Raw genomic sequence first — 9,379 nt, 5'->3', positions numbered from 1 at the left:
ATGATGCGGTTGTTAGTATACATCCAGTTGTGCCCAATCCATATAACCTGCTTGCTTTAATTCCGGGCGGGGCTACTTACTTTACAGTCCTAGACCTCAAAGATGTGGAAAAAACAAAATAATAGGTCGCGCTGTACAGAAATAATACAATTTAAAGGTAAAATGAGAAATATAAAATATAAAATAGATAGAAATTTTACTCACATATAGATATACACTAAAATAAATATAAGAAAAAACGTAATAGTCCCAATATGTGGTGGATTCCAATAGGCTGATGGAAACTTGATACTGTAGTCAAAATAGAACGCTGGGTCTTCTATGGTATAGGCAATCTTGGTTCAATGATGGGCATGCAAAATAGAAAGACAGGGAGACTCCAATAGTGCAGACTGTATTGGCATAAGTAAAATAAACTGAAATAGGTGTAGGGGAGGTATTTCACTCACCTATGCAAGAGCATGTACTTGCTCAAGTGTAATCAGCATTCAGTGGCGTTTATCCCCCACTGGCGGGACATAGATGCGGGTAATTCCTCGAAGTAAAAAAAATTAAATATAGTGCTCACTGTATATAAATATAAAAGTAAGACTTAAAAAATAGAGAACGTACTCACATTTGAATGAGCAGGATATACTGCTCAATATGATGGCGTGGGTGGTATAATCCCCACCTAGGATTCTTTAGACAATAGTCAGCTCCAAAATGACGTGTAACCAGGTAAAAGAGGAAAAGATAATATAATATAAAATATACGGATAAAATAAAATAAAATAAAATAAAGGGTATATGGCAAATGTATGGTGAAAAAAAGCCAATATTCCTTTATTAGTACAAGTATAAAATATATATATAAAATTAGCCAAAACGCGTTTCGCCACACAGGGCTTTATCAACTGGCAATAATGTGTTAGTTGATAAAGCCCTGTGTGGCGAAACGCGTTTTGGCTAATTTTATATATATATTTTATACTTGTACTAATAAAGGAATATTGGCTTTTTTTCACCATACATTTGCCATATACCCTTTATTTTATTTTATTTTATTTTATCCGTATATTTTATATTATATTATCTTTTCCTCTTTTACCTGGTTACACGTCATTTTGGAGCTGACTATTGTCTAAAGAATCCTAGGTGGGGATTATACCACCCACGCCATCATATTGAGCAGTATATCCTGCTCATTCAAATGTGAGTACGTTCTCTATTTTTTAAGTCTTACTTTTATATTTATATACAGTGAGCACTATATTTTATTTTTTTTACTTCGAGGAATTACCCGCATCTATGTCCCGCCAGTGGGGGATAAACGCCACTGAATGCTGATTACACTTGAGCAAGTACATGCTCTTGCATAGGTGAGTGAAATACCTCCCCTACACCTATTTCAGTTTATTTTACTTATGCCAATACAGTCTGCACTATTGGAGTCTCCCTGTCTTTCTATTTTGCATGCCCATCATTGAACCAAGATTGCCTATACCATAGAAGACCCAGCGTTCTATTTTGACTACAGTATCAAGTTTCCATCAGCCTATTGGAATCCACCACATATTGGGACTATTAAGTTTTTTCTTATATTTATTTTAGTGTATATCTATATGTGAGTAAAATTTCTATCTATTTTATATTTTATATTTCTCATTTTACCTTTAAATTGTATTATTTCTGTACAGCGCGACCTATTATTTTGTTTTTTCCACATTCTTAATTGAGGACTTTAGAGGGAACCTCATACCCATAGGTTGCAGCTTCTCTCTTTTCTCTTCTCCTTTAGACCACCTAGCGCTGAGCCTATACCCCCTTTTTTCTAGACCTCAAAGATGCCTTCTTTTGCCTCCGAATTGCCGCAGAAAGTCAATGTATCTTCGCTTTCCAATGGGAAAACGCTGTAACGGGCTCAAAACGCCAAATGACCTGGACAAGACTGCCCCAAGGGTTTAAAAATTCACCTACCCTATTTGGTTCAGCTCTAAGTCAAGATTTATTGGATTTCGAGTCCATCCCAGGAGAGTGTGTATTGTTACAATATGTAGATGACTTGTTGATAGCAGCAGTTACAAAGGAAATATGTCAGCAAGCAACGCACGATCTACTACACATTCTCTGGAAGGCAGGATACAAGGTGTCTAGAAAGAAGGCTCAGTTGTGTTTGCCAACTGTCAAATATCTGGGATTCCATATCTCTGAAGGTCAAAGAATTATGGGGCCAGAGAGAAAAGAAGCTGTGTGCCAAATACCGATACCCAAGAATAGAAGACAAGTGCGAGAATTCTTGGGGGCAGCAGGCTTCTGTAGGATATGGATTCCCAGCTACGCGATACTGGCAAAACCTCTGTATGCAGCTATCAAAGGTACAGAGCACGACCCCTTCTTATGGACTCAAGAACAGCAAACGGCATTTGAAGATGTGAAGAAGGCTTTGATGAGTGCCCCAGCATTAGGTCTACCTGATCACCATTCTACCTGTATGTACATGAGCAAAGAAGAATGGCTGTGGGAGTATTGACACAGTACTTGGGATCATGGCAAAGACCTGTTGCCTACATGTCTAAGCAACTGGATGCAGTGGCCAGCGGACTTCCACCTTGTCTAAGAGCCGTAGCTGCAGCCGCCCTGCTAGTAGCTGAAGCCGATAAACTCACTCTGGGTCAAGAACTTTATGTACGAGTCCCACATGCAGTACAGACGTTGTTGGATTACAAAGGAAATCATTGGTTTAGTAACAGCCGTATGACCAAGTATCAAGCAATGTTGTGTGAAAACCCAAGAGTGCATTTAGAGACTGTAAACACCTTAAACCCAGCTACCCTTTTGCCACAACCTACTGAAAGTCAACATGATTGTTTGGAAGTAATGGATGAAGTATTTTCAAGTAGACCAGATCTTCGTGATTTTCCCATCCAGAACCCCGATGTTCAATATTACACCGACGGCAGTAGTTATGTGAAAGAAGGGATCCGCTATGCAGGATATGCAGTAACAACAATAGACAAGGTGATAGAAGCTCGGCCACTAGCAAAAGGAACATCAGCACAAAAGGCAGAATTGATAGCACTGACACGAGCGTTACAATTGGCTGAAGGTTTAAGAGTGAACATCTACACGGACTCCAAGTATGCGTTTTTAACCACTCATGCCCACTGAGCTTTGTATAAAGAAAGAGGACTATTGAATTCAGAAGGCAAAGAAATCAAGTACGCAGCTGAAATCCTACAACTATTGGAAGCAGTGTGGGAGCCGAGAGAAGTCGGTATTATACATTGTCGAGCGCATCTGAGAGGAGATGGTGATGTAACCAAAGGAAATCGGATGGCAGACAGTACAGCTAAGCGTGCCGCTGAATCGGGAAGACAGGAGTATGTGGGGCATATAGCTGCTCTTATACCAACTCCACTGTCTCAATGGACTCCAGTTTATACAGCTCAAGAAGAGGAGTGGTTAAAGACTGAACCTGGAAAGTATTTGGAGAACAAATGGTATCAGTTAGAAGATGGAAGAATAGTCATTCCAGCATCACTAGCGGTAGAAATTGTCCAAAACTATCACAACGGGACACATTCTGGGAGAGACAGCACAGAAGAATCTCTCAGAAAACATTTCTACATACCAAGATTGTCCAACTTGACTCAGGCCATTGTACGAAGATGTGTAACGTGTGCTAAAAATAATGCAAGGCAAGGACCAGTAAAGCCACCAGGAGTCCAGTTTATGGGGGGACTCCCCATGTCCGATTTACAAATTGACTATACAGTAATGCCTAAATCGGGTGGACATCGCTACCTGCTGGTGGTTGTGTGCACCTATTCAGGCTGGGTAGAAGCATGTCCTACTCGTACAGAGAAAGCAGGAGAAGTTGTGAGATTCCTGCTACGAGAAATAATACCCCGATATGGACTACCCTGCTCTATAGGATCGGACAATGGTCCAGCTTTTGTTCATCAGTGCCTACAACAACTGACTCATATGCTTGGTATAAAGTGGAGGCTTCATACGGCATATAGACCCCAGAGTTCTGGTAAAGTAGAGAGAATGAATAGAACTATTAAGAATCAGTTGGCTAAAATGTGTCAGGAAACCCAACTTAAGTGGAACGTTCTCTTACCCATAGCTCTATTGCGAATCCGCAGTACACCTACCAGAAGGATGGGCCTCTCTCCTTTTGAAATCATGTATGGGCGACCACCTCCCGTACTTGGTAACTTAAGGGGGGATTTGAGTCAGTTGGGAGAAGGAATTACCCGGCAGCAGGTTGTAGAGTTGGGTAAGACTATGGAGGAGGTACAGAAATGGGTACAAGATAGATTACCTGTGAATATTTATCCCCCAGTTCATAGTTACCATCCAGGAGACCAAGTGTGGATTAAAGGGTGGAATAATGTACCGTTAGGGCCCAAGTGGAGAGGTCCTTATGTTGTTCTTTTGTCTACCCTTACAGCGATAAAAGTAGCCGAAGTGACTCCGTGGATACATCACTCCAGGGTTAAACCAGCAGCAGTCGATTCTTGGCAAGCTACAGCAGATCCAGAGAATCCCTGCAAGATCCGGTTAAAGCGCGTGACGAGGAACTTTGTGGATTACAAATTTTATTGTTTCAAGGATTTGGTAAGTGAGTGAGAAGGTCATAATAAAGCCTGTCCGCTCACCGACGTATAGTATATAAGCCAGGAAAAGTCTCGAAGGGACCCCTGTGAAGACGAGCAGAACTCCATTCCCTGCAGCCCTTACATCCTGGAAGCTGAGGTGCCTTCGCACGGACGAAGACTGAGGATGACGACGAAAGATGTGTTCATGATAATGTTTTTATATGTGTATTTTTATATTCAGGAAGGTAGAGGTACCGACACTCCTAGCTGTGAGGTATGCATTAAGACTACAAGAACAGGTAACCATATTTCCCAAACCCTAATTTGGCATTCACAATACGAGTGTAAAGGAGATGTATCAAGATGTAGATACCTAAATATAGAATATAGTGTGTGCCATTTAGGAGTAGGAGAACCTAAGTGCTTCAGTCCAGAATATCAACCTCGTACAATTTGGTTGACTCTCAGGAATGGAGATCCTCAGGGGACCCTAATTAATAAGACGGTATTAGAATCCGTACATTCTTCGGGTGTTCTGCTATTTGATGCGTGTAAGGCGATATCAAGTGGTAGAAAGCCGTGGAATGTATGTGGGGATCTTAGATGGGAGAGGACGTATGGGTCTAACGATAAATATATTTGTCCCAGTAGTAAAAATAAATATGTGAGTCCTAGATGCCCAAATAGAGATTATAACTTTTGCCCATATTGGTCTTGTGTGGGGTGGGCAACTTGGGGACAGACAGTAGACAAGGACATGATTGTGACTAAGTTGCCTACCAGCCCATATTGTAAGTCTATGGAATGCAATCCAGTCCATATACTTATAAATAACCCTGACAAGTTCTTAGATAAATATGGTAATTTATTTGGGTTTCAAATATATGGGACGGGTTTAGATCCTGGGACAGTATTGTTTATAGGGATAGAGACTGATTAGGTATCCTCCCAGACTCATCAAGTATACCATTCCTTTTATGAAGAGATGAGCATAGATAATAAGATCCCCCATAATGCTAAAAACCTGTTTATTGATTTAGCCGAAAGTATTGCCGGTAGTCTTAATGTTACCAACTGCTATGTGTGTGGAGGTACTAACATGGGAGACCAATGGCCTTGGGAAGCAAAGGAGGTAATGTCCGGTTCTGAGGCAGTTGACCAATTAATATCTACACAAGCCGATTATCATATGAGTGTTAGAGGTAAATCTGAGTGGAGATTAAAGACCTCCATCATAGGTTATGTTTGCATAGCAAGGAAAGGAATGATGTATAATACTTCTGTAGGAGAATTAACTTGTCTAGGGCAAAAAGCTTATGATGATGATACAAAGAATACAACTTGGTGGTCGGCTTCAAATGTCTCAGAACCATCTAACCCGTTTGCTAGATACGCCAATTTAAAGGATGTGTGGTTTGACCTATCCATCACATCTAACTGGAGAGCCCCAGCAAATTTGTACTGGATCTGTGGTAAGAAAGCCTATTCGGAGTTGCCACAGGACTGGGAAGGGGCATGTGTGTTGGGTATGCTCAAACCATCCTTCTTCTTGTTACCTATTGAAACAGGTGAGACTTTAGGTGTTAAAGTGTATGATGTGAATCATAGGAAGAAAAGGGAACCCATAGAGATAGGCGCCTGGGAAGATAATGAATGGCCTCCCCAGCGTATTATAGATTACTATGGGCCAGCCACGTGGGCAGAAGATTTTACCTTTGGTTATAGAACCCCAATTTATATGCTCAACCGTATTATAAGATTACAGGCAGTGGTTGAGATTATTACTAACGAGACATCACAAGCGCTCAATCTTCTAGCGAAGCATAATACCAGGATGAGGACAGCAGTATACCAAAATAGATTAGCCTTGGATTACCTTTTGGCAGTAGAGGGAGGTGTATGTGGGAAGTTTAACCTGAGCAATTGCTGTCTTCAAATAGATGACGAAGGGCAAGCAATAGCTGAGCTTACTAGCCATATGGTTAAACTAGCGCATGTGCCTACTCAGGTATGGAAAGGGTATAATCCAAGCAGTTGGTTTGGTAGCTGGTATGAGTGGTTTGGAGGGCTTAAGGCAGTGGTAGGTGGAGTCCTACTGATTTTAATGTTGTGTCTACTCCTGCCGTGTCTTATACCCTTAGTAGTTAGGTCTGTGCAAAGCCTGATAGAAAATATAGCAGAGAGGAAGGCTGCTGCACAGATAATGGCAATTTATAAATATAAGGCTCTAGATCAGGGAGAACCAATGCAGGAAGATGAGTGTTGAAGATTCACATCATAAGATAAGTCTGGTCTGGTTCAAGGTAACTTGCGGTGTATGCAAACTAAGGTTAAGTGATGCCTCAAGTAATTGTGAATTATCAAGAGGCATCAAAGGGGGGAATGTGGTGGAATCTCGGTAAAAATAAATTTAGTAGGCCGAGATTACCACGTGGTATGTGTACGTGCATATGCTGACGTATCGATCAGTTGGTTGCACGAGGCAAAGATACGATCAGTAGTGTACGGAGCATGTGCAAGAATACAGGATATAGTATTCCCCTCCTCCATTGTGCTGGACAGGCCATGCGGTCAAGCAGGAAGTTAATTCTTATTTGTATTGATTGGTCAAGAGAATGTGCGGGTGGAGCTTAATATGGGAGGAGTTATGTGCCTATATAAGGAGCCTGCACTATTGTCCGGGGCTCAGAACTTGCTGTATTTTGGTGACATTAGTCCCTCTGAGTCCCGATCGGTGATCCAATAAAGAATCTCTTCCTTCCTGAAGAAACCTGTGTCCATCTCTCTGTGCTTGGCTTCCGTCAGTTTCTCCGGTATCATAATTACTCTGTAATCGCGCCGTTATATCTTGACATTTTATGATATACTCTATTGACTTTCATCTTTGTTCACGTCAGATGTTAATAATGCTACATCTACCACTGCACTACAAAGATAAAGAATTATAAAAAATTTAAAATCCTGTTGCCATCTGAACTATTAAAAATGACAAAGGAACTGTAAATTTTAGGCCCAAATAGCTCAGCCTCACAAAGCTGTTGGATAAATTTCTCTGGTTTGAACATTTTGTCCTAAGATGTACAGTTCTCTGCAATTATCACACTTGTTAATAAACATAGAAACATAGAATGTGACGGCAGATAAGAACCATTCGGCCCATCTAGTCTGCCCAATTTTCTAAATACTTTCATTAGTCCCTGGCCTTATCTTATAGTTAGGATAGCCTTATGCCTATCCCACGCATGCTTAAACTCCTTTACTGTGTTAACCTCTACCATGCATCCACTACCCTCTCAGTAAAGTAATACTTCCTGATATTATTTTTAAACCTTTGTCCCTCTAATTTAAGACTATGGTACTGATATGCTGAATGTCTGCAGTTGCACAACAAAAAAAAAAATGAAGTGATCTGGTTAATTTTGAAGTTCTATGGGTGCGCTCTTCACTTTGAATATGTTATTGTGCATGAGTATGCAACTAGCAACAAGACAGGGCCAATACGTGCTCATTATATATATTGTGAGCGTGAAAGTGGCATTGTGGTTACATAGAAACATAGAAACATAGAATGTGACGGCAGATAAGAACCATTCGGCCCATCTAGTCTGCCCAGTTTTCTAAATACTTTCATTAGTCCCTGGCCTTATCTTATAGTTATAGTTATGCCTATCCCACGCATGCTTAAACTCCTTTACTGTGTTAACCTCTACCACTTCAGCTGGAAGGCTATTCCATGCATCCACTACCCTCTCAGTAAAGTAATACTTCCTGATATTATTTTTAAACCTTTGTCCCTCTAATTTAAGACTATGTCCTCTTGTTGTGGTAGTTTTTCTTATTTTAAATATAGTCTCATCCTTTACTGTGTTGATTCCCTTTATGTATTTAAATGTTTCTATCATATCCCCCTGTCTCGTCTTTCCTCCAAGCTACCGTATATACTCGAGTATAAGCCGACCCGAATATAAGCCGAGGCCCCTAATTTTATCCCAAAAAACTGGGAAAACTTATTGACTCGAGTATAAGACTAGGGTGGGAAATGCAGCAGCTACTGGTAAATTTCTAAATAAAATTAGATTCTAAAAAAAAATATATTAATTGAATATTTATTTACAGTGTGTGTATAATGAATGCAGTGTGTGCGTATGTGTGTGTGTATGAGTGCAGCGTGTGTGTATGAGTGCAGTGTGTGTATGAGTGCAGTGTGTGTATGAGTGCAGTGTGTGTGTGCATGAATGCAGTGTGTGTGTATGAATGCAGTGTGTGAATGCAGTGTGTGCAGGGCCGGTGCAAGGATATTTGCCGCCGTAGGCAAAAAACATTTTGCCGCCCCCTCCCCCCCCCATATGTCCTGACTTCCCCTCCTCCTCCCTCAGTGGTCCTTACCTCCCCACCCCCGTGTTCCTTCACCACCCCCCCAGTGGTCCTGACTCACCCCTCCCCTAGTGGTCCTTATCCCACCCCCTCCCTCCCATAGTGGTCCTTATCCCCCTTCTCCCTCCCATAGTGTTCCTTATCCCCCCCCATCCCTCCCATAGTGGTCCATATACCCCCCCCTCCCTCCCATAGTGGTCCTTATACCCCCCCTCCCTCCCATAGTGGTCCTTATCCCACCCCCTCCCATAGTGGTCCTTATACCCCCCCTCCCTCCCATAGTGGTCCTTATCCCCCCCCCTCCCTCCCATAGTGGTCCTTATCCCCCCCCCTCCCTCCCATAGTGGTCCTTATCCCCCCCCCCCTCCCTCCCATAGTGGTCCTTATACCCCCCTCCCTCCCATAGTGGTCCTTAT

Source organism: Pelobates fuscus, chromosome 11, assembly GCF_036172605.1.
Source record: "Pelobates fuscus isolate aPelFus1 chromosome 11, aPelFus1.pri, whole genome shotgun sequence".
Lineage (NCBI taxonomy): Eukaryota > Metazoa > Chordata > Amphibia > Anura > Pelobatidae > Pelobates > Pelobates fuscus.
Note: the sequence above shows the minus strand (reverse complement) of the source record.